This window comes from Aricia agestis, chromosome 17, assembly GCF_905147365.1.
Source record: "Aricia agestis chromosome 17, ilAriAges1.1, whole genome shotgun sequence".
In the NCBI taxonomy this organism is placed as follows: Eukaryota; Metazoa; Arthropoda; class Insecta; order Lepidoptera; family Lycaenidae; genus Aricia; species Aricia agestis.
The window spans coordinates 5,760,938-5,787,356 of NC_056422.1; the positions used below are offsets into that span (position 1 = coordinate 5,760,938).

General features: G+C 38.4%; 1 protein-coding gene and 1 long non-coding RNA gene across 2 annotated transcripts in view; one reads left to right on the forward strand and one right to left on the reverse strand.

The window, feature by feature from the left end:
• Window positions 1-26,419, forward strand: part of LOC121735455 (probable G-protein coupled receptor CG31760) — a 107,631-nt gene that overhangs the window by 25,490 nt on the left and 55,722 nt on the right. Inside the window, exon 2 of the mRNA XM_042126292.1 lies at window positions 8,305-8,329. The gene's annotated coding sequence lies outside the window, so the exon portion shown is untranslated. The remainder of the gene's footprint in view (window positions 1-8,304; window positions 8,330-26,419) is intronic.
• On the reverse strand, window positions 487-18,942 carry LOC121735463. Its single transcript, XR_006036863.1, has 3 exons — window positions 18,805-18,942; window positions 5,597-5,601; window positions 487-497 (listed from the first exon to the last, which is right to left on the reverse strand). It is a non-coding gene; the product is annotated as an uncharacterized LOC121735463 (long non-coding RNA).

Sequence of the window (26,419 nt, forward strand, 5' to 3'; positions counted from 1 at the left end):
CTCGAGCCACGCGCCGTGTGAGCGGGTGGCTCGGGCTGGCTCGAGCAGGCGCGTTTAATATCACGCGCCAGCTCGAGCCACGCGCCAGCTCGAGCCAGAAAGTGGTGGCGTGGTTGCGTTCCCACGGCGCGTGCTACCACGAGCCGCGCCGCGCCCGCTCGAGCCACGCGCCGTGTGAGCGGGTGGCTCGGGCTGGCTCGAGCAGGCGCGTTTAATATCACGCGCCAGCTCGAGCCACGCGCCAGCTCGAGCCAGAAAGTGGTGGCGTGGTTGCGTTCCCACGGCGCGTGCTACCACGAGCCGCGCCGCGCCCGCTCGAGCCACGCGCCGTGTGAAGGGGTGGCGCGGCGCGGCTCATGCAGGCGCGTCCCGATCCGATGAAAGTCGGTAACTTCAAAGGCGCGGCTTGAGCAAACAGGCGAGCACGAGCCACCCCTTCTCACGGCGCATGATATCACAAGCCGCGCCACGCTGACAAAAATCCAAGTAAAATGAAACTTTATTCACACGAAAATAGATATCATTTTGCTCTAAGTCACTACGTTAAATAAGTAAATTTTAATGAAATGCAAATTTTTCGTCATTCAGTGCTCCTACTTTCACAGTGAACTCTCTACAAGGAACACGTACACACCCTAAAGTATTATCACTTATTTTTGTTACACCCTGTATATATATTATTATACAGTGTGTAACAAAAACAAGTGATAATACTTTAGGGTGTGTACGTGTTCCTTGTAGAGAGTTCACTATGAAAGTAGCAGCTCTGAAAGATGATTTTTTTTTTCACTTTTGTATGGGCAAGGGCCCGAGCGTCACGAGTTTCCCCATACAAAAGTGAAAAAAAATTTTGGTCTTTCAGCGCTGCTACTTTCACAGTGAACTCTCTACAAGGAACACGTACACACCCTAAAGTATTATCACTTATTTTTGGTACAGCCTGTATAAGTATATTACTTAATCGCATAAAACCTTTTAAAACACTGTAAAACCACGAAAACAATTCGAACGACTAAGCCATAGAGAATTAAAATAAATACATGGTTACGTCAAATTTAGTTCTCTGTCCTAATAATGGGGGGCGCTGATTCCGCTTCAAATGGCACAAAAAAAAGTGAGTATCATAGATCCAGCGTACTTGTATAATGGAGATCAGTGCCTTATACTTATAACAAATATCTTCGTACTAGCTATAGCGCGATGTAGCCGCCAAGCAGCGACATCTGTTATCAAAATAAAGGAATTAAACTTAATATAATAAAATTAGCGGCATAGATTGAAATGCAACCTAGTCGCCTAGTGAATAAAGTTCCATTTCATTAAAATTTACTTATTTAACGTAGTGACTTAGAGCAAAATGATATCTATTATCCTGTTAATAAAGTTTAATTTTACTTGAATGTTTGTCAGCGTGGCGCGGCTTGTGATATAACGCGCCGTGAGAAGGGGTGGCTCGTGCTCGCCTGTGGCTCGTGCTCGCCTGTGGCTCGTGCTCGCCTGTGGCTCGTGCTCGCCTGTGGCTCGTGCTCGCTCGTAATAGCTGGCTCGGCGCGGCGCGGCTTGCGATATCACACGCCGTAAGAAGCCAGCCTTAGGGCGGATTCGACCAAACTGGAGTAAAATTTGACTCGAGTATAACTGTCTCCTAATATAAGAGTAAGCTGGTTTTGCGTTTTTCCAACTTCTAATCCAAGAATGAGGTAATTACACGGGAGTAAATATTTACACGGGCTATTTTGGTGGAGTAAATATTAAACTGAGAATAGTTGCACAACAGGGTTCAACTGTCACGGTCGGTGTCATTGTGAACTATAATTGACATTTTATTTCATACTCTTTGAGTAACTTGGTAAAATGCAAACGATAATACCCTAGAGTAAATTAAAGGAGTAAAATTATTCTCATGATAGTTATACTCGTGTAAATTCAAGTTTGGTCGAATCGGGCCTTATTAGTGTAGCTTCTTGTCAATTCGATTCAGTCAAATAGACTGATTTGTGTCAGGTTTCTGAGGCTTTTGGATTAAAGTTATCTTATATATATAAAATTCTCGTGTCGCAATGTTGGTAACCGTACTCCTCCGAAACGGCTTTACTGATTTTTACCAAATTTTATATGCATATTCAGTAGGTCTGAGAATCGGCTACTGGCTACTTTTTTATATTGATAAGTGCATGATGTGTTGAATAAATAATAGTAAATTATTACAACTCGAGACTGACGGCGACCATGGTTTGTGCGACGGGATAGCGATGGACGTTGCCATGGTGCCATACTTATTTAGTCACATCAATAAAATAATATGGGCGAAATACTTTATATGGCAAAACAACGTTTGTCGGGACAGCTAGTAATTTATAATAATAATATAATATTCATTACCTATTCACTATTGCTTTTGGTTGGCTAACGTCATATATATTATAAAGGGAGGATTACCTACCTTGGCTAATTATAGCCAATCAAAAACGCGTGACAGAAGTTTAAGGCTGGTTTTATAGTAGAGCGTTTCGCAGCGCCGTTGGAGCGCCGCGCGTTCGAATATGTATGGGGGTAGTAGTTGCGTTTTAAAGTCCGCGCGCTTGAGCAGCGCCGTTCGTCCATACGTTTGTTACAGCTTCGAACGCGCGCGCTCCAACGGCGCTGCGAAACGCTCTACTATAAAACCAGCCTAAGGCTGGTTTTATAGTTAAGCGTTTCGGCAGCGCCGTTGGAGCGCCGCGCGTTCGAAGATGTATGGGGGTAGTAGTTGCGTTTCTAAGTCGCGCGCTTGAGCAGCGCCGTTCGTCCATACGTTTGTTAGGCTGGTTTTATAGTAGAGCGTTTCGCAGCGCCGTTGGAGCGCCGCGCGTTCGAATATGTATGGGGGTAGTAGTTGCGTTTTAAAGTCCGCGCGCTTGAGCAGCGCCGTTCGTCCATACGTTTGTTACAGCTTCGAACGCGCGCGCTCCAACGGCGCTGCGAAACGCTCTACTATAAAACCAGCCTTACAGCTTTGAACGCGCGCGCTCCAACGGCGCTGCGAAACGCATAACTATAATACCAGCCTATTACTTCTGTCACGCGCTTGTCAGTATTTATTTTAATATAAATAAACTTTTGTAAAAAAACCTTCGAAACTGGGCATTTGGTACACTAATTCAAGTGACTATTATAATATTAAGTTGCTACTTGTTACAGTGCAGCTACCAAGTAACCAATTTCGTAACAAAACCAAACATTGTAATACATTTGCGAGTTTCGTTTCTTACGCCTGTTCTTCTTGCCGGGTTGGATCCCGAACCGGTAGTTGGCCTCATGTAGACGTTCTTAGTGTTAATTTTCAACCGATTTACAAATAAAATATTTTTCATTTTTCATTATTCGTTGACATCACAAATCACTTTACAAAATCACTAAAGTGGAGTATTGATTGGATCCAATTTACTAATTGAATTACAATTTTTAAAAAATATTATCGAATGTTACAAACTTACAATAGAGTTACTAAGCTGGGAAGCTTTTAACGAAATTGTTTTATCCCGAGCTTAGTACTGGTATCAGCTGATGATCAGATTTCGTTTTAATTTCATTTTACATTCAGAACAGCTGCAAGTAGTTTTTGTATTATTTTGCATACGCAGTATTTGGTCAAAAGATATATTTTCGTAAATTTTATGTTAAGTAGTTGGTCAAAAGATATTTATCAAAATTTTATTCATAAAAGTTCTACCTTTTACTAAAAAAAATGTATTTTTCTTTGTCCGACAAGAACAAAACATCGCGTATGACCATATTAACAAATAAGTTGATTCATAGGCAGATAGCGGATCTACGTAATTTGGTCTCAAAGTTCAAACCCAGCTGAAAGATCACAACTAAACTAACATGAAATTGACATAACCCGACGAAATGAAGTTGGCCCGTTATTTGCCTATGAATCAATTTCTTCGATGGCACACATTTAACGCATTTGTAAACACAGTTGGAGCTTTTCGTCTTATATATTTAAACGAGCAATTCTTGTATATATGTATACAGGGTGTAACAAAAATAAGTGATAATACTTTAGGGTGTGTACGTGTTCCTTGTAGAGAGTTCACTGTGAAAGTAGCAGCGCTGAAAGACCAAAATTTTTTTTCACTTTTGTATGGGGAAACTCGTGACGCTCGGGCCCTTGCCCATACAAATGTGAAAAAAAATTTTGGTCTTTCAGCGCTTCTACTTTCACGGTGAACTCTCGACAAGGAACACGTACACACAAGGAACACGTACACACCCTAAAGTATTATCACTTATTTTTGTTACACACTGTATATATAATTATATATATATATATATATATATATATATATATATATATATATATACAAGGTGTAACAAAAATAAGTGATAATACTTTAGGGTGTGTACGTGTTCCTTATAGAGAGTTCACTGTGAAAGTAGCAGCGCTGAAAGACGAATTTTTTTTTTCACTTTTCAATGGGCAAGGGCCTGAGCGTCACGAGTTTCCCCATACAAAAGTGAAAAAAAATGTTGGTCTTTCAGCGCTGCTACTTTCACAGTGAACTCTCTACAAGGAACACGTACACACCCTAAAGTATTATCACTTGTTTTTGTTACACCCTGTATATATAATTGGAATCTCGGAATCGGCTCCAATGATTTTCATGAAATTTAGTATATAGGGGGTTTCGGGGGCGACAAATATATATATTTTTTTTTGCTGAAGGCAGGTCAAGTAGCCCTGATGTCACTGCTTCCCTTGAGGATCTGGTATCTTAGTAGTAGTGAATTTTTTTTTTAGTCGATCGATAATATTCGATCGCTATTTTGCGTATAAACAGAATGGGTAGCGTCCAATTATAGTTATTTGAACTTTATAACCAGGGAAAATTTAGCAATGGTGTGAAGATAAGAAAATAAGTAAACGAAAGTGGTGAATTAGACGTACATTAATTTATTATTATAGTCTAGTGCCATAGTACGTAGTTACGTGGTACAAAGACCCTGATGATTGACATAGCCGTACAGCCGTAGTTCCTATTGTTTAAGGAATTATCTAAGAACCATAAGCATATTATTATTCGTAAGCCTGATATTAACTTGTTAAATCTACTTATAAAGTCCTGTAACATCTTCATCGCTCGCTACGCCTATAGTTGCCGCGAGTCGTGAGGTTATCATACTGGAGTACATACTGGAGGTCACCACTGTCTGAGGAATGTGTTGAAATAATACTAAATTCTTTATCCGATAATACATATTAAATGCAATACGATAGTGGTATAAAACAATGGATAATGTTTTGGAGAACCCGTAACTACGATTTTTATAATTTGCCAGTCGATAGGGTAATAGCTTTTCTGTCAGATAAACTGAGCCAATGTGCTAAATATAGCACATTAAATTATAAATAGTTTTAAACCTATCCAATAATTATTGTGTACTAATTTAGAAGATGATATCAACTCAAGAGGTATATGAAGGGAACTTACATAATGAGACTTATTAAACCGAATAATAAGAAGTGAATTGGGATACTAATATTGCCCTATCGTTTATATCTCTGCAGTGGCCCAACGAAAATGGTTCTGAAAGTTGTTGCTAAGCAAACTGCCACTTTACTTGCACTTGTTAATGCATAGGGTACAAAAAATTAGGTGTAATAAAATACGTAGTATTTATTTTACTAAAAAAGATGAGGTTTTAATCTACGTAGGTATCGCTTACCGGATATTATAAAATCATAATATAATATGTGATTGATTAATATACTGTAGGTTCTTGGTGGAAACTTAATGGTGAAAACTTTTTATAATAAAAACTTCTGAACTTTATAGTTTTCAACCGGCGCTTAAACTTCCTTACTATTCGCAGGACCATAAGATTTGTCCTGCATTACCTCTTAGAATATTTAAATAAAAGAAAAATGATCGTAAATCGAATTACCCTTTTTATTCGTTTTCTTAAATCATATAATAAATAATAACAATTGTACTCAAACATCAAGTAACTGGATCAAGACATTACTATTAGGTAAAAGTGGTATTGATACTTCAATTTTTGGTCCATATAGCACTCGCTATACAGCTACGACGAAAGCTAATATACTGGCAGTCAACATAGAACCAATCAAAGAATCTCTAGGGCGGAGTAATAGTTAATGCCTACTTCTATTATATTAGCTAAATTCTATAATAAGGAAATATTTTTCTCCAATCTAGACAGAATAAAATTTCGTAAATATTGTAATTTATTTTATAAGAAAGAAACGTATTTATTTTAGTCAGTTACTTCAAAAGTTATCTAAGATCATAATAAGGAGTACTTAAAGAATAGGTACTTATTTGTAATATGAAAGAATATATTTTGTAATATTGAGAATTATTTATTAAGTATTTCCATTTACCAATGATAATATTATAATAATTATCACACATTTTTTGTAATTTAAAACCTTAAATAAAAATACAGAATAATTACTTAAACATTTTATATTTGTTTTACTCTAAACATCATACAACAAGTAAGCATAAATCGCTAAGAATGAAGTCGCGAAATATAATTGAAGATCAAACGAACTTACCTTAAGAGGATACAACAGGGGCTAGAGAAATGAAAAAAAAGTACGTGTAATATCTATAGCTGTCTCCCTTACCTCAAGCCTATACCGCCGAACGCGATAGAGACAACTGCAGAAAATCCAGAAAATCAACGATTCGTTGTCCCCTGATTCCTTCTCCAAAACTTAACCGATTTAAGTACTTTTTTCATTAAAGATTAAAAAAAGGCTTGAGCTGTGTTCCTATGTTTTGCTTTTTTTGTATAATCTAGCCAAATCTGTTTTCTGGACGTTTGAACACAGCGGAAAATCTGGCCATTTTTTTGGGTTTTTGAACGTTCATATCTTATTTAATAATTCAATTATGAAAAAAAAGAAAACATAGGGACATTGTATTAGTGGCCGTAGATATTCAGGAAAAAAATTATAACTCTACTAGCATTATCCAGGGAGGAAACAGGGGACAACGTTTGTATGGAAAAACGGCGGTGTGGACTCCTCTTAAGTGAAGTTCGATCACAATTATATGAGCGACTTCATTCTTAGCGATTTATCCAAACCCACCCCATATTACAGGTGAGTCGACTAATACTTTGACTGTGACCAGTCTCTCCCAACCCAAGTTACAAATATAAAATGAACACCGCAGGTAAGTTATATTTGCTCTAAACAAAATGAGTAGCTCGAGTCTAAGCGCCGGAAAAGTCATGAATCATGACAGGTGACTTAGCGACAGTGACATTTTTTTTTTCATATCTCTAAAATACGTGCAAGGGTGACGCATGGGAGCGCCACTATACATCAAGTAAGCATAAATCGCTAAGAATTAAGTCGCTCATATAATTGGGATCGAACTTCACTTAAGGTAAGTTCGTTTGATCTTCAAATATTAGACTCTGAGTGCGACGTAAGGGCCTGTTTCACCACTTCCTGATAAGTGCCGAATAGGCTATCCACCACTTAACTTGACAGGCTATCCACTACTTTATTGACAGATTCTCCATACTTCATGTATGGAGAATCTGTCAATAAAGTAATGGATAGCCTATTCCGTACTTTATCCTATCCACCACTTAACTTGACAGATGAAGTATGGAGAATATGTCAAAAAAGTTGTGGATAGCCTATTCCGCACTTTATCAGGAAGTGGTGAAACAGGCCCTAAGTCAGTTATTTTACTATCACCCGGATAATAAACTAAGTGACTTAAAGCTAAGCACTAATAAAATATACTAATAATACTGTAGATATTAGTTCCCAAACTAAAACAAAATCGGTCTTTCCGTTTGGGAAGTACAATACAGCAAACAAAGACACGAAAAAAACTACAGCATATCCTACGGTTGTTTTTTTTATGAAATAAGGGGGCAAACGAGCAAACAGGTCACCTGATGGAAAGCAACTTCCGTCGCCCATGGACACTCGAATCAGAAGAGCTGCAGGTGCGTTGCCGGCCTTTTAAGAGGGAAAAGGGTAATAGGGGAGGGTAGGGATGGGAAGGGAAAGGAATAGGTGAGGGTAGGGAAGGGAATAGGGTAGGGGATTGAGCCTCCGGTAAACTCACTCACTCGGCGAAACACAGCGGAAGCGCTGTTTCACGCCGGTTTTCTGTGAGAACGTGGTATTTCTCCGGTCGAGCCGGCCCATTCGTGCCGAAGCTCTCCCACGTATAACGGTTTTCAACATTTGTAATATTTTTCTTATTATCTAATTTTATTTCCAAGAAATAACTTTATTGACGATTTTCTTTCTCTTTTCAGATTCAAGGATGATTTGAACAACTGGGTAAGTTTTTTTGTTCGTATTTGTTTCATGATTTGATCTGGAACTTTGTCGTGCCCAATTTTTTTAGGATAAAATCTGTCATACTATTATTATCCATCCCCGCGATGGGATCTATCCTTTATCCTTTCTATACCCGACATAATTCAATTTAAGCGTACTGGGATACTTCACAATACTATGACAGACAGTCGGACAACACATTCGCATTCTAATATTGATACGGATTTATTCCTATACTATTGATTTTAACTACGTAATACCTTTTCTATAAGCTCCCTGTAGTTTAAATCGTTTATGTCAAAGGCAAACTTACTACTCATGTAGATAAGTAAATTAACTGTTCTCTTCAAATTTCTCGCAATCTCGTTATAATGGGCTATTAATAGAATAATATGAAAACGTTTCGATCAATAGGTATGCAACCCGTTACGCAACTGCAAAAGAGAGGGCATATTATACTAGGGTTGCTGAGGATTCCTCTTCCTCTTCCTCATAATGAGGAAGTTCCGCAATAATTTGGGTTCCTCAACCGTTACCGCATCCTCATAAATAAAAATACAAAAATCCTCTTCCGCTATCGCTTCCTCAAAATTTAGGAGGAATTTATGAGGAATTTCACTGCGCATGCGCGTCGCGTATCCAGTCATGGCAACGCACACGCCAGAGCGCGATGCCGGACCGAACGGGCACTGCTGTTCCTTGTTCCTTGTCTCTCTCGCCACCCGCGCTGTTCCTTGCTTGTTTGTTTTAATTTTATTGACATAATATAGCAAGCGTTGTTTTGTTTACGCGTGTACGCACTACGCAGCTACGTACGCAGTGCGAATAATCTAATAATTTGATTTCTATCGAAAACCGAAATGATACCGAAGTGTAGTGCTATATCAGGGGTTCCCAGACTTTTTTGTCCCCTGCCCACTTTGAGAACAAAATATGTTTTAGTGCCCCCATTGTTTCACCTACTTTCTTTTCCTAATTTAAATTAAGGGGCTTTTGCCCCTTAATTTGTCGGTAATATTAGCCCCCACAGCCTCTACAAAACGCCGCCATTTTTTCTGAGTCCCACACTGCCCCTTTTCAGATCTTCAGCGCCCACAAGGGGGCGTAATCACCCACATTGGGAAACGCTGTACTATATGGACGTACTTCCTCTTCCGCTTCCTCATCCGCATCCTCTTCCTCAAAAAAATATCCTCTTCCTCATCCGCATCCTCTAAATTTGCTCGTGACAATTCCTCTTCCTCCTCCTCTTCCTCATAATCACTTCCTCAACAACCCTATATTATACGCCCAATCAGGTAAGTCATATAGAAGGATACAGATTATTTATTATTTCCGTTGCGTCAAAATTCTTTTATTGCTCGGAAATCTAGTTCTTTCCCGGGACTCAAAGTATCTCTATATAAAATTTCATCAAAATCGGTTCAGCGGCGGAAAAGTGATTGATAGATACACGTACGCATTTTATTACTAGCAGTGTCTACCGGAGTACCGGAGTAAGTTTACCGCAGGCCCAATTCCCTACCCTTCCCTTCCCTATTCCCTTCCTTATCTCCCCTACTCTGTAATCCTATTCCCTCTTAAAAGGCCGGCAACGCACCTGCAGCTCTTCTGATGTTGCCTGTGTCCATGAGCGACGGAAGTTGCTTTCCATCAGGTGACCCGTTTGCTCGTTTGCCCCCTTATTTCATAAAAAAAAGTAATATGGATGCTACAGTGTCTGCTTATAAATAAAATTTGATTTAGGTACAATTGAGTAAAATTAGATGCAAGTTCAGTGTTTAATTACCTTTTGTTTTTCTAATGGTTCTTTCTCACTTCTTTATAATCACAGCTTTCTATGAAAATGACAGATGATTTATGAAAAACGGTGATTGAAAGTAAAAAATGAAAGAGAATAAAAAATCTTAAACGTTGAAAAGGTGATTATATTTTCTTCAGATAGTCGTTTGAACTTTACCCTTTTAAAAATAAAATACAACTTTTTTGTGGACCGACTTTTAACCAAAATACAATAGGAGTAAAAACACACTAAAACAAAAGAATAAAAGAATTTTAACCCACTATAGGATCCTCAGCTCAGCGAGCAATGTGCAGTGTGCATATTTTATCAGTTCCGTCACAAAAGGAAAAATGCTAAAAAAATTGGTGAAAACTTTCGGTTTAAAACTTTACCACCTTTTATGATAGATATTTTTCTTTCTTTTCAGTTTTTATCCATTTTTTTCGGAAACTATCCTTGCTAACGTACTATCAGACAACACTTCCGCCGCGGAAATTCGGCATAATATATGCCGGATGGATGGATAGGATGTTTTATACACTTAGTGTCTAAACACACTATGCCGATAAAACGTGGCCGATGTTCGGCATATTAGCCTGCAATGTATTTTAAATTGCTGATGACACACCATGCCGAAATTACGTCTCGTTATATTGTATGCGTAGCGCATTGCAAGCGTAATCATGCCGAACTTCGGCTGCATATTCTTCAGCCTAGTGTGTTTAGACACTCAGGTGTACAGGCTTTTTTCTGTTTTTTTTTTGAGCTTCTAAGGGCCTTCTACCGAGTACTCAGGCCGTGGGCACTGTCTCGCTAGTAGTTACTCTACACCAGGGGTCACCAAATGGCGGACCGCGGTCCGCATCCGGACGAGTGCGGAATGATCATCTTAGGACTTCAACATCTCTAGGATTCAATGTCAATATCTATCCCACCAAAACATTAAATGTAAAAAGGAGCCAAGCAAAATATTGCATAGCCATGCAATATAACTATCGTAAAAAGTTTTCAGATCACATTCAAGCCAAGCCTTCAACTTATTTTGTAATTTAAATCAACATTCAGTGAATTTAACAATAATTTTCTTTATTTTATAATTATTATAGTGGCTCGGCAATGAGCACAAGAAAAACAAATATAAAACTTCATGTTTGGGGTAGTTCATACTTACACAAACGGCAAACGTAAAGTGTTTTTTACTATGTAACGACGCATGTGGACGATGGTACCCAATAAATCCAATCAGTTGCTGATTATTTCTCTAATGCTCATTGCCAAGCCACTATAATAATTATAAAATAAAGAAAACTATTGATAAATTCACTTAATGTTGATTTAAATTACAAAATAAGTTGAAGGCTTGGCTTGAATGTGATCTGAAAACTTTTTACGATAGATATATTGCATGGCTATGCAATATTTTGCTTGGCTCCTTTTTACATTTAATGTTTTGGTGGGATTTCATTTCTTTTTTAAGGTTTCTTTTCTTTTCAGGTCACGTTAAAACTTTTCTGTACTTAGCTTAGCACCCATTCTCTATCTCTAGGTCGTAAAATTAATTGATAATAACAGGTAAGTACTTCTACAAAGTACAAATTCTATACTATAACGATAGCCCAACAACTTTTGAACTTTCAGGAGGTTATTCGTGCACCGATGTTACTTTCGATTGAGTATTACGACCTATCCCGGATTTTTTTAAACCATACTAATTATTATACTCCGCAAACAAGCGATACCGCGATATAAAGGGAGTGCTACACCATCTATCGAGCGAGTATGGAGTGTGCATCGTAATTTGCAGTTCTGATTTCATTTATATTTTAATCGAATTTAATTATTATAGTTTCATTGTTAACTTTGTTAACACTATTTTTCCTTTTGTACGTAAAATAATTATTATGAAGTCGAAACTCATTTTTAATGTTCTTGCAAAGCCACAAACATAAAAATATTTTCTTTTATTTAATAAAGTTATATTATACTTTTCAGTTTTTAGGTTTCCTTGCCCAAAGGATGAAAACGGGAGCCTATTCCTAATGAGTCTAGACTTCGCTGTCTGTCTGTCGTCCGTCCGTGTGTCACGACTCACGAGGCTAGATCTCGAGAACCGCAATAGATAGATATTTTAATTTTTTACAAATCATGTACTTTTGTTGTCGCTATAAAAGCTAATAGTCCAACTAAAATAAAATAAATGATTAATCGGGGGTCTCATACAACAAACACGTTTTTTTGTCCTTTTTTGCTCTATATCCATAATGGTAAAAGTAAGGTTTTTGAAAATTTCAGAAAATACTTAATTGTATGTCAACTTTAATAATAAGTAATAAAAAGTACATAAACTTGTGATTTAAGGGGGGCTCCCATACAAATTTACCGTACGGAACCCTATGTACGCCAGTCCGACTCACACTTGGCCAGTTCCATAATTTTTCCTTTCATTGTGGATAACGACCTACCTTGTTGCCAAATTTCAAGGTTCTAAGTCTGCTAGAAGTACCTTAGAATTTTGATGATCTGTCAGTCAGTGAGTGACAAAATGTAGTAACTTTGATCATCCGTAACTATTAAACTATTTATCGAAATGTTATGTTATTTGGAGGTTAAGCTAGTTTTAACACTTGCTCCTAGTGACCGAAATTCTAAATCCCTAGCTTTGTTAACATCGAAGATAAAGGGGGTGTGAAAAAGCCGCGAACTGCTTCGAGAAAAGTATGCTACGGCCGTGCCTTTGCTAAAAAGCTTGGCTGGAGCACTGCCGTGCTCCCAGATATAGCTTGCACCAATATTTCACTCCAAATTTTAGAGAGATAATTAGCTACAAAAATATCTAAAAAATACCTTTGTAATTTCTGTAATTACCTTTGTTTAATTTTTTTTTATAAAATGTGTGGACCGCGAAGGTCATTTCATGTCTTAAAACGGACCCCGAGCGAAACTAATTGGTGACCCATGCTCTACACGGTATGAGAAATGAGGCCTAAGGGTCCCCGCAGACTTACAATTTTAACTTGGCCGACTATCGTACAAACCACAGAAATAGATCAAAATAGATCGCCATGTCGCTCGTGTTCATACAAATTGTAGCGACATGGCGCTTCTATCTTGAATTTATTGAATCTTACTATTCCCGACTGTCGGTTCGGTAATATTTTATTACGTTACTTCTGAGTCCTGGGAATAATTACCGTTAGTGAGGAACATGCCCCAATCCATTAGCACAGTAAATTACTTATTCGTATGCTCCGGCTAAACTAATCCTTGTGAATATGTAAATATCATTAGGTTTAATGCCTTATTACCTTAACCCTACTCAGCTTTGGAAGGTTTTATACGTGATCGTCTATGCTGGGTCTAAGTGACCACTAATTAAACTTCGTGATAATACTTTAGGGTGTGTATGGGACATGGGTATGTCCATCCTATAATAATATACCCCCCACACCGGTTTCGGTGACGGTGGCTGGTTTCATTGAAAGCAGGCCAGGTACGCAGGAGTAATTTTATAGTGCCCAAGTGTGTGCGCAGTACAAAAGAGCACTCTCTATTCCTTTATTCTCATAACCCAGTTGGACGGAAGACCAACACGACTGGCGAGAGATCAGTCGCAGGACCGACTTTTTACATGCCCATCCGACGCATGGATCATCTTACTTGTCAATCAGGTGATCAGCCTGCATCGTCCTTACCAAACTTGGAAATAACATGTTTTCAACGCGGGAATCGAACCTTAGTCAAGAGCCACGCTCTTAAATCCATCCCATATACAGATGCAGCAAAAGTAATTGATAATACTTTAGGGTTCGTAAGTGTCCCTTACATGGAGTTCACTGTGAAAGTGGCAGCGCTGATAGAGCAAATTTTTTTGTGGTTTGTGGCAAGCGCCCGAGCGTCAGGAATTTTCCCATACAAAAGTTAAAAAAAAAGTTAATCTTTCAGCGCTGCTACTTTCACAGTGAACTCAAAACAGGGGAGTCATACACACCCTAAAGTATTATCACTTAGTTTTGTTACACCTGCATAGCTAGCACAAGCACGTAGACAAACGAAAGAAACTAAATTTTGACAGTTTTACCGGAAAAACATTGGAGTAAAAGTTTCTTTCCTATCTCGATATCTTTCGCTTTTGAAAATCTATAAGTCAAGCATGACGATCCGCTTTTGACATTTAGTTTCTTGATTCTGTTTTTATTTTTATTATGGTACTTGGCTATAAAACCATGGCCAGTGTCGAGTAAATGGCGGCAAATTCAAAAAATCGATGTATAGCAACCCTGTCTATAGCCGGTATTATAGTTTTCATCTACAAACTACGAATAATAAAGTTCCTTAGTTTTTATTATTCGTATTTCGTAGATTAAAACTATAATTCTGGCTATAGACAAGGTTGCTACACGTCGATTTTATGAATTTGCCGCCATTTACTCGACACTGGCCATGGTTTTATAGCCGAGGTGCCATAATTAAAAAAAAAGAACCAAGAAACTAAATGTCAAAAAAAAAAATTGCCGTTGCTTTAATGGTTGCTATGGAAAGAGTTTCTTGTCTTTGTCCACTGAAACTCAAGTCGATGGGTGGTGCCATGCTCGGGAATAAGATATGTAGACATGGGAAAGAAACTGCCATTACTTTCTTCCGAAGAATCGACTGGGAAACCCCGTGCTAGCTACGCTGGTAGAGTTCGCCAGACACCGTGTATATTCTTGTTTTGCTTTTGCCCGCGGCTACGTTCGCGTGTATCCCTTTCATACATCAAAGCAAGTAGCTACGAAAACAGTACTAACGTTTACGATCACTGTACAGATGTCTACGAAAACTATACAGGTGTCTACGAAAAGTGTGCAGGTGTCTACGAAAACTGTGCAAGCGTCTACGATAACTGGTACAGGTAGCTACGAAAACTTTACGTCGTCTACAAAAACTGCAGTACATGTGTCTACGCGAACTGTATATGTGTCTACAAAAACTGTACAGGTCTCTACGCAAACTGTACAGGTGCCTGCGCAAACTGTACAGGTGTCTACGAAAATTGTACAGGTCTCTCCGCAAACTGTACAGGACCCTACGAAAACTGTACAGGTGTCTACAAAAGCGGTACATGTGTCTACAAAAACTAAACAGGTGTCTACGAAAACTATACAAGTATCTACGAAAACTGTACACAGAACAAGTGTCTACGAGATATATGCAGGTGTCTACGAACACTGTACAGATCTCCACGAAAAAGTAGAGCTGTTATTTTATCTAACAAAATCTTTTGAACAAAAAATAACTTCAGTATATCTCTAAAAATAACTTTGCCCCAAACCTATGTCAATCTCAATTTTATTAGGCACTTGTACGATTGACATAACATACAAACCCTAAACTGAGCTTTCAATATTTGTCGAACATAAGAGCAACAATTATTATTATTATTTACCAGTTGATGCCCGCAACTCCATAGAAATTCGTTAATCGCATGGGAACTGCACATTTTTCTGGGACAGAAAGTATCCTATGTCCTTTCCCGGGACTCAAAGTATGTCTATACCAAATTTTTGCAAAATCGCTTCAGCGGTTTGGGCGTGACGAGGTAATAGACAGACAGTCACACATTCGCAATTATAATATAATAATAATAATAATAATAGCTCCCACACCGATTTCGGTGACGGTGGCCGGTTTCATTGAAACCAGGCCTGCTACGCAGGAGTAATTTTATAGAGGCGATGAGCCTGCATTGTCCTAACCAAACTTGGAAATAACATGTTTCCAACGCGGGAATCGAACCCACGACCTCCGAGTCAAGAGCCGCGCTCTGTACCACTAGACCACGGAGGCGATTATAATATTAAGTGTAAGATGACGCCCACAACTCCGTTGCGCCAAAATTCATTTATAGCGAAGTAACCGTACATTTTTTCGGGATAAAAAGTATCCTATGTCATTTCCCGAGACTTAAAGTATCTCCATACCAAATCTCAGTAAAATCGGTTTGAGCGTGAAAAGGCAACAGACAGACAGACAGACAGACACACTTTCGCATTTATAATATTAGTATGGATATGGAAGTATGGATGCTGGATATACCACAATTTATTTGAGAACAAAAGTATGCCTTTAAAATAAACTATAGTCTATGTCATAAAGTGGCATTTTAATTGATCGGAAGATCGGAACGGTGCCTTTAGTTTATCTCCGCAGTGTTTCTATACTTTCGCATTTCTACTGTGGCCATGCTAAGGCTGCAGCCTGCAGGTATCAAATAAAGGGTGTTCATTATTTTTTAATAACACAATATTATTTTCTTTTTCGTTGCTGGAAAAGACGTAAAGAAAAATATCAAAATACACAGCAGATAAAGTTAAACAGACCAGCGAGGAATTACTACATTTCATTAGAGCCAAAGTACACACTATAACTCTTTATTGCGCAGAAAACGTAATTTCTGGAAACCAATAAACTCTGATCACACCTTGTTAAAGACTTGTCAACACGTCGATAAAATCGCCGTAAAGCTGACGGGATTTACGTTGTCTAAGACAGTATCTTTATTCTACATGTTTTACGCTAAAAGTATCGTTCCGATCAATGCGGCATACGACCGCGGCCACCAAAAATTCAAATAAAATGCCCCTTTATAATAAATATAATAAATAAAATAAAAGATCTTTAAAACGCTACAACTCGAATACGGCTGAACGGATTGGGCTAATTTTAGTCCTAAAATATTCGTAGAAGTCAAGGGACAGGTTTTAAAGTGACACGAAGTTCACCGGGACAGCAAGTTAAAAATAAAATTATGTTGACATTGTAAAGGGGGTATGACTTTTTTTATTTTTTTATTCTTAACAACTGTTGCTATTTTATATTGCAACAACTTTGCATCTCTACATTTGTTTGAATACAATATTTAAATAATTAAATACTATCCTAAATTATATTATTACAAACTAATACAAGGTAATACTACACTACACTACACTATACTACACTACACTATTACTTATAACTAATATAGAAACTAATAATTAACACTATAATTTAACAATATTTGAACTCATCCAGGCACGCCTTAACCAAGACATATGGTTAAGGCGTGGGTATGACTGGACAAGTCATAAAATCACTTCTTGTTCTGGTTCATGTGAGAAGAGATCCACCGCACGTACATTAGATTATTGCAGTAGTCGTAAGAGATAGCCGTGAGTATCCTATTGCCAGAGCTGCGCAGTCTGTGCCAAAATGCAGCCACCCGAGATCTAATGATAGCAAAAAAGTCAGGGACTCCCGCCTCCGCAAACATACCCGAAGCACTACAGCTTCGCGCTTTATGACCTAGGGTCTAGGCTATAGTATCATTTTGCTCTTCGCCACTAAAAAGCAACGGCCGCATGGGTCACAAAGTGGCATTTTAATTTAATTTTTGTCGGTCGCGGTCGCTTGCGTCGCGTCGTAAGCCGGCTCCACACTCGCGGCGCGAAAGCCCGCGAAGGCCGCGAACCGCGCGTGTGGAGGGTTTCGCGGCTTCGTATTCGTTCGAATCGCGTTCACGGCGCGAATCGCGGCCGCAATTCGCGCCGCGAGTGTAGACTGTAGAGCCAGCAGCAGTTCCGACTTTTGTCATTTGTGTAATATACAGAAAATAATCCGACTAAAATCCGACATGCTGCATACTTCATAAAATATTGACAGAAACGTTTTAATACGTCGAACAAAACTCTTGTTTATTGTCTAATATCTATGCTGGTGCTGTCTCTAGTGTGAAACTTTGCAGCAATATTATGTCCTATTAGTTACACATCTTCGAATACCAGTATTGTCTATTTGAACTGACTCTACTATAGTCTACTATAGCTATGAGCCAGCTCAAATAGGTTTAGTGGAATTCTCGGTACAGTGCGTTATGATATTTAACTTCGTACTGAGTTTCAGTTAATCTCATTCCTGTCACCGACGCTGGTATAATCCGCGTATGGTAATGATGTTTTGCAGTAGATCTCCTTGTGTTGAAAATCCTTCAAATTATTGTAATTTTGTATAACATAATGAACTATCGTGTCTAGATAATAATATATGAGCAGGGCCCCCGCTACCATATGTGCAAGCAATGTGTGCAATGCTCCTCTAGGGGCGCCAAATTGCCATCTTTTTTTTTATGAAATAAAGGGGGCAAACGAGCAAACGGGTCACCTGATGGAAAGCAACTTCCGTCGCCGATGGACACTCGCAGCATCAGAAGAGCTGGAGGTGCGTTGCCGGTCTTTTAAGAGGGAATAGGATAATAGGGGAGGGTTGGGAAGGGAAGGGAATAGGGGAGGGTAGGGAAGAGAATAGGGTAGGGGATCGGGCCTCCGGTAAACTCACTCACTCGACGAAACACAGCGCAAGCGCTGTTTCACGCCGGTTTTCTGTGAGAACGTGGTATTTCTCCGGTCGAGCCAGCCCATTCGTGCCGAAGCATGGCTCTCCCAAGTCCCACGTATAAAGCCAGTTAGGGGCGCCAAAACCAAAATCCTAAAAAATTTGCTTAAAGGGGCGCCAAAATCCTTTTTTTTGCACACAAACGCCTTTACGGGGGGCCTGTATATGAATACCTATAATAGGGGTTAGTCACAAAATATCTTCTTTCTGTTCAAAAAAAAACTTCGAACTTTTACACACGCAAAACGTCGTAACTATTTAGTAATCTCTGATTTTTTTCAACAAAGGCTGGCCGCATACACACGTTTTCCGTATTCGATTTCCTAATGTGGAATTTCGATTTTGGATTCCGTGAGACTAGCGCAAACGTTCGCGTTCATTTTCTTCACTCGCGAACGCGCTGGCTTGTATTCGAAACATACGCACGGAATCCGTCCCGTGTGCGTTAGTTAATATTTTTTACTGAATCTATGCATTCGGATTGCCGATCACAGAAATCAAATTCGGAAATCGAATACAGAAAATGTGTGCAACAATGTGCAGCGGGCAATATTATGATTAAGACTTACGTGTCCGAGTAAAATTGACGTGTTTGATGTGACGGCGCGTTCAGACATATGTGCGTTTTCTGCGCGTGCGGATTTATCTCGCGTGTTTTTCCAAGTTACGCTACAGCGGAAAAACGCGCACGTCTGAAAGCACCGTAAATCCTTTAACCAATTTCTGCCTTGAATCGTGCGAAAATCGAATTTTCTAAAATCAGCGTGATATATACATCGTCAGAAATTATATACTTATTCTTTCTTTTTTAATGAAATAAGGGGGCATAGCAAATGGGTCACCTGATGGAAAGCAACTTCAAATGGACACTCGCAGTATCAGAAGAGCTGCAAGTGCGTTGCCGGCCTTTTAAGACGGATCAGGGTAATAGGGGAGGGTAAGGATGGGAAGGGAAGGGAATAGGGTAGGGGATTGGGCCTCCGGTAAACTCACTCACGCGGCGAAAAACAGCGCAAGCGCTGTTTCACGCCGGTTTTCTATGAGAACGTGGTATTTCTCCGGTCGAGCCGGCCCATTCGTGCCGAAGCATGGCTCTCCCACGTTTAAACATATTCTCACTCGGCTCTTCAGCATATTCACACGCGAATCTCAAAACAACGTTTGCCGGGTCAGGTAGTTTTATCAAAACGTTATAAAAAACAAACGATCAAAGCTACAGTTAATTTGCCGTCTCCTAGCAACAGGTACAAGCCGTACAAAGTATAAACAGTAAACACCGAGCGGAATGAGATTACGAAGGAAATGAATACTCGTTGCTGGAGCTTTTATCTTGCTGAAAGCTGCGGCTATATAAAGCTCGGAGCTTGCTAGCTCCGAGCTTTATGTGAAAGTTATAGCTTTATGATATTACTAATGGCTTTTCTTGGCTAGTGTTACACGCTGATATTATTTATTTATTTATTTAATTCAGGCATCTTGGCCCATATTATAAATACCTTAAAGACTAACATACATACAATTATACTAAAACTAACACTAAAACTAAACACGTATTGTCTGCGACGTGGGGCGCGACGTGTTCGGAAGTCGTCCTCGGAACCTCCTGTAGACGACTCCAATCGGCCAGAACTCCTCCTTCTCGAAGATCGGTAGATGATGCGATGAATTATAAAGACGAAAGTTTGTAAGTATGTTTGTTATTTCTTTACGCGAATAAAAAATAACGAATTTCATGAGGAAATAATTTAGTGTCTGAATTACAGATAAAACAAACGGTACTTTTTTATCCCAAAAATGTACATTCAATGTTTACGTGGGATACTCTATTTCGACTTTAGAGCCACCTTGAAATGAAATTGAGACTAGAAATAGAAGTTAAGATAAAATCTAGTTTAAATACAAAACGTTAGTGTAAACACCGTTATACTTGAAACCATCAAATGAGCCCGTCAAAATGAACAACTTTTTCTATGAGAACAATGCTGGCAACTAAAAAAAATCCGAATGGAATCTCGGAATCGGCTCCAACGATTTTCATGAAATTTAGTATATAGGGGGTTTCGGGGGCGATAAATCGATCTAGCTAGGAATAATTTTCAGAAAATGTCTTTTTATTCGTGTTTTATCGATAATCGATAAACTGAAAAATATGACTCTTCCTGACATCTATTGGCGAATAATAATACTATTTTGTTAGCAATTAATTGTTTTAACGACCAGCAGATGGCGTTATTAAGTAACACGAAGTCAATGAGCGTTTGCTATACCGAGCAAAGCTCGGTCATCCAGGTACTATTTTGTAATACAACGTACTTTTTGTAAATAATAAATAATTTAACAAAACCTTTAGTAATATTTTTATGTGAGTAAATAAATTTCAGTTCAATAAAGAAACAATTGAAATAAATAACAGTTATCTGAAAAAGATTAATAGTGCGAAAATATTTTGTTTGATCCATTTGGTATTCGTGTAACGACAGTATTTGAACTAGCTGGGGATTATTTTTGATGGACGGCCCGACGGACGTGCGAATTGGTTGATTGAAGGGTTTTCGACGACCGACGATGTGCCATATCTGTGGAGACTTCGTAATATATAATGTCGACAAAATTTTCTGTTACACTGTCAGGAATCAGGATCCTTCCAAAATATTTGAACAAATTAACAGCATAGTTGATTAATTAACGCATAGGTACTATCAGAGAAGTTAATGCCTATGCAAATCGGGGACTTAAGTAGTTTGGTTGCGTTACGTCAAACCCAGCTGACAGATCACAATTAACATTGAATTGACATATTCAACCAAATAACGTTGGTCTGTCAACTGCATAGGAATCAACTTTCTCGATGGTACATAGTACATTTTTTTTTATTTACACTTTATTGCACACAAAACCATTAAAAGTAACATAATATTAGAAAGACGACACAACAGGTACAGGTACTACATACCTATGTTTTGTATGTGTGTATTTAGATAATGAACTATCTTCTTTCTCTTTTAAACACTATTTAAACATTCAGCCGATACAAATAGTCTGTAGACTCGTCGTTTTTTAACTAAAACTGCATTTTCGTTTTTTTTTTGGGCAGTTTCATGTGCAGGAAATCGGTTTTGGTAAATTAGACATCCGTATTCGATAAGTTTTTAAGATTATAGATTATGTAGGAACTGTAAATTTTTCAAGATCATAACTTATTCTATGTCCCCAGGCCCAGGGACTCCTAGCAACATCTACATAGCAATTTTATCAAAATCGGATAATCGAGAAGATAAACAGATATACACTTTCGTATTTATATTATTATGAATTTGTGAAGACAGTAGCTCATTATATACAAACATCATAAACACAATATTTATAATAACCGCACTCGCCTTGTTCTAGTTATTGTTTGCTCTACCATAGATTATAGAGGAAGGTACACAAAACTTTCCCCTCAGTGGGGGGTTCCCCATCCCACTGTATATAAAGATATACATTAACTAATTAACAGTTTATTGATTGTTGGCGTTATTTACAGATTGTGGAAAACCTAGTACATCAATTAATTGCGTACTATACAATGTTTCGTATTAATAATTAATATGTATGTACCTCATCAGTAGGTACTTACACCATTATTCTACTTTTATAATACAGCACTAAATTAACTTAGTCCTAAAAAAAATTAAAACGGGGAAAGGAATGTTGATATACTGAAGATTATTGCTGAATTTTTATTATAACTTTGCAGCTTTCAAATTCTGAGTTTATAAGGCTTTAAATACGGTAAATTACGGAATCTCCGTAGGGAAGGCCCTTAAGTTTTCACGCTCGAGGCGGCACCAGCATTATACAATAAACAAAAAGTTTTGTTCGACGTTTGACTACGTTTCTGTCAGTATTCGGAATTGACGTGTGCACTGTGCAACATAATTGGATTTTAAGTAGGGTAGGTATGTGCTAGCAGCGCCCTCTATTTCGTCCTGCGGGGCTAAAATAGTCGCTTTGGAGAGTCATATTATGATTCTTTTTTTTAAACCGCAAAATGGTCACTCTGCTTGCAATTCATGTCTAGTAATTCGTACTAGAACTACACTCGGGCTAACTTGTCGCTAGCGGTCATTGACTCCCTGTCAAAAACTTGTCATTTTCCATATAAAACCACGATAAACAATATATGACACTTCATTGTCAATCGCGGTTTTAAACCGCGATTGACAATGATATATGGAATATATGGAAAATGACCTCCCTGTCAAAAACTTGTCATTTTCCATATAATATATGGAAAATGACAAGTTTTTGACAGGGAGTCAATGACCACTAGCGACAAGTTAGCCCAAGTGGAGTATAATTTGACATTCGTCAGTTTGACAGTCTTGACAATTCATTTGCTGAATAATTGATTGAGAGGAATAATTGCTAAATGTGACCATTTAAGCCCCGCTGTACGTTATATTCCCTATTACATTTAAATAGTCGAATTAGCGAATTACGAATCAGTAGAGTATAAAAGGTCGATTCGTCCATGATCGACATCAATTGTGCGTGATGATCACAGCTTCGCAATTGAAGACATGAGTGGAAAAGCAGGTAAGTAACAGTTTTTTCCATAAATGGAGGATTTAGTGCCGGGAAAATAGTTTGAAATGTGGATTTTATGTATAACCAGATATATTAGAGATGATGAAGTAGGTAAGTTGCAAGGTTTGCTTAAATTATAAGGAAAAAAATTAGTAATTGCAGGCCTTATGTTATAATAATAATAATAATAGCTCCCACACCGGTTTTCGGTGACGGTGGCCGGTTTTATTGAAACCAGGCCAGCTACGCAGGAGTAATTTTATAGTGCCTAAGTGTGTGCGCAGTACACAAGAGCACTCTCTATTCCTTTGCTCTCATAACCCAGTGGGACGGAAGACCGACACGACTGGCGAGAGATCAGGCGCAGGACCGACTTTTTACATGCCCATCCGACGCATGGATCATCTTACTTATCAGACAATTAGGTGATCTGCTGGCCGATTCTGTATCGTTCATTTGTGAGTTAATAACTGAGTTAATAACGAAACGGAAGAGTGAGTAACGGGAAGTGCCACTTTTTGTATTCACCTGCATACAAAAGTGAGACTTTCCGTTGCTCACTCCTCTGTTTCGTTACTAACTCAGTGATTAACTCACAAATGTACGATACAGAATCGGCCAGCAGTCCTAAAGAAACTTGGAAATAACATGTTTCCAACGCGGGAATCGAACCCACGACCTCCGAGTCAAGAGCCGCGCTCTAAACCACTAGACCACGGAGGCGTTATAAAATACTATGTTATAGAATGTTACCTACCTACCTATCTGCTTCTGTTTCATGTTACCATTCATCGTATCTGTTAATGGAGAGGAATCTTTATAATAGTGCCTACCCCATCTTGTCTTTCTGACATTACCACCAGTTTTGAACTAAGCTCGTAGACTGTTGGACAGTTGGCCGGTTCGCTTTCGGAATGTGCTTAAATTACTTGTAAATTCGATAGTTGTGTAAAACGACGTGGAGGCCAACTGCAGTTGAATTATTTATGTATTTATTTTGATAAACCTTTTTTTTATTTTTAAAGTAACGAAAATGTAAATTTCAGAAAGCTATATATAGGCTGGGTAATTAAAAGTTGTAAGGCTCTTACTCTCTACAACACGTACACACCCTAAAGTATTATCACTTATTTTTGTTACACACTGTATATGCGACCGCGCGATCGTGTGGCTTGGCCGCTGCAACGCGAGATTCAAGCAATTGTATGGCGCCTCTATTTAAATAAATCGTTTAATACAATAATAATGGCTTATGATCTCATTTTATAGCGCGAAAGCATAAAATAAATCGGGCCTTACTGATAAAGTATGCTAATATTTGTCTTTGTCGTTATTTCTACACGTGATGTAAAATCTGAGGACATTATCACTTTGGTATTACACATAGTTATAGCATATAGGTATAGGGCGGCATTTCACAGCATGAATCATGAGAATATAAGATTATATAAGTATCTTAAAAATACTCAAAAATCACCTTCTCAATTTGTCGATATGTTGATTACATTATTTATTCACGCCGCCGGAAAATACGCAAGAAATATAAAATTGTTATTTTAAGACTTTTGCTGGACAAATTCAACCCTTGTATAACGACATTACGTTAGATGAGGGTCGGAAATCTAGGGATAGACACTGAACAAACCCTTCGTGTTAGTTTCTAAAGGTATTTTCCTAAGAGTATTGCTATGATATAATATATACATAATTATTATAAAACAAAGTCGCTTTTTTCCCGCTCATGTCCCTTTGTTCCCCTTAATCTTTAAAACTACGCAACGGATTTTGATGATTCTTTCAGTGTTAGATAGCCCATTTATCGAGGAAGGTTATAGGCTATATTTTATCACGCTAAGACTAATAGAAGCGAAGAAATAGAGGAAAATGTGGAAGAAACGGGGAAAATTATTGAAAGGGCTAACTTGAACGCACTAATCTCAGAAACTACTGGTCCGATTAAAAAAATTCTTTCAGTGTTAGATAGCCCATTTATCGAGGAAGGCTATAGGCTATATTTTATCACGCTAAGACTAATAGGAGAATGTGGAAAAAACCGGGGAAATTATTTGAAAGGGCTTATCTCGCGAACTACTGGAGAATTGAAGTAGACCACGTGAAGGATCATAGGCTAGCGATTCTAATCATTTTTTTCAGTGGCTATATATTTTATACCCGTGCGACGCCAGGGCGGGTCGCTAGTATGTATATTATTTAATATATTATAATGGACTTTATTGTTTTGCAGTAAATTATGATTTCTGATGTTTTTATTTTTAACTAGATTCTTAACTAGATTTTTAACTAGATTTAGACTCCAAAATTCGTTTATCGCGCGGGAACCGTACATTTTTCCGTTCTATATATATATATAAAACTCAAAGGTGACTGACTGACATGGTGATCTATCAAGGCACAGCCCAAACCACTGGACGGACATTCTTAACGCGAGCGAAGCCGCGGGCAAAAGCTCCTTCCATTATAAAACTCAAAGAAACTCAAAGTATAGCCATACCAAATTGCAGCAAAATCGCTTCAGCGGCTTGGGCGTAAAGAGGTAACAGATAGATAGACAGAAATACTTGCATTTCTAATATTAGTATGGATGTAATTTATAAAACAATAAATATATATTTATTTATTAAATGTATAATATATTATAGTCTATTGTACTAAGTACTGCAAGCAGCAGATTCTGTGAGGAGGAGGAGGATGAAACACCTATTCACCTTCTCCTCGACTGTCCTGCTCCACTACAGAGCAGGAACAGGCACCTTGGTCGCCACGAATACTCATCCACAGAGGAAATTCGTGGCACCAACCCTAACCATTTAATCCAAATCCAATCGTTCAATTATGGAGTGACACTGAGACGGGCCGTGCCGGGGCTCAGCGTGCCGGGGCTCACGCTGACGGGCACGGCCCGTCTCAGTGTGCTCACTCCTTTTATGAGCAGTATTGGGTTGGGGATGATACTCTAGTGCGAAGGAGTCACAATAGATCCTTATAGGTTGCAGTGATGTCAGGGCTATAGTGACCTGATTTGTATTTAAAAAAAATGGATGGCGAAAGTGGAAGTCAGAGTCAATTTCGTCGCCCGTGCGTGCCACGCTTAGCTTTTTGTTGTTGACTTTCAGAGTTTGCACGGTGTTAGATACTGGTAATTACGAATCAACACCATATTGTTCTAGTTATTCATTGTTTTATTTGTGACAACGTTTGTTTTTCATTATTGTTCAGTGTTTGTTTTGAATAATGGGTATTTCAGACACAGAGAAAATGTTATATGTATATTCTAAGCATGAAACATTTAGCAGTTTTTTTAAGCT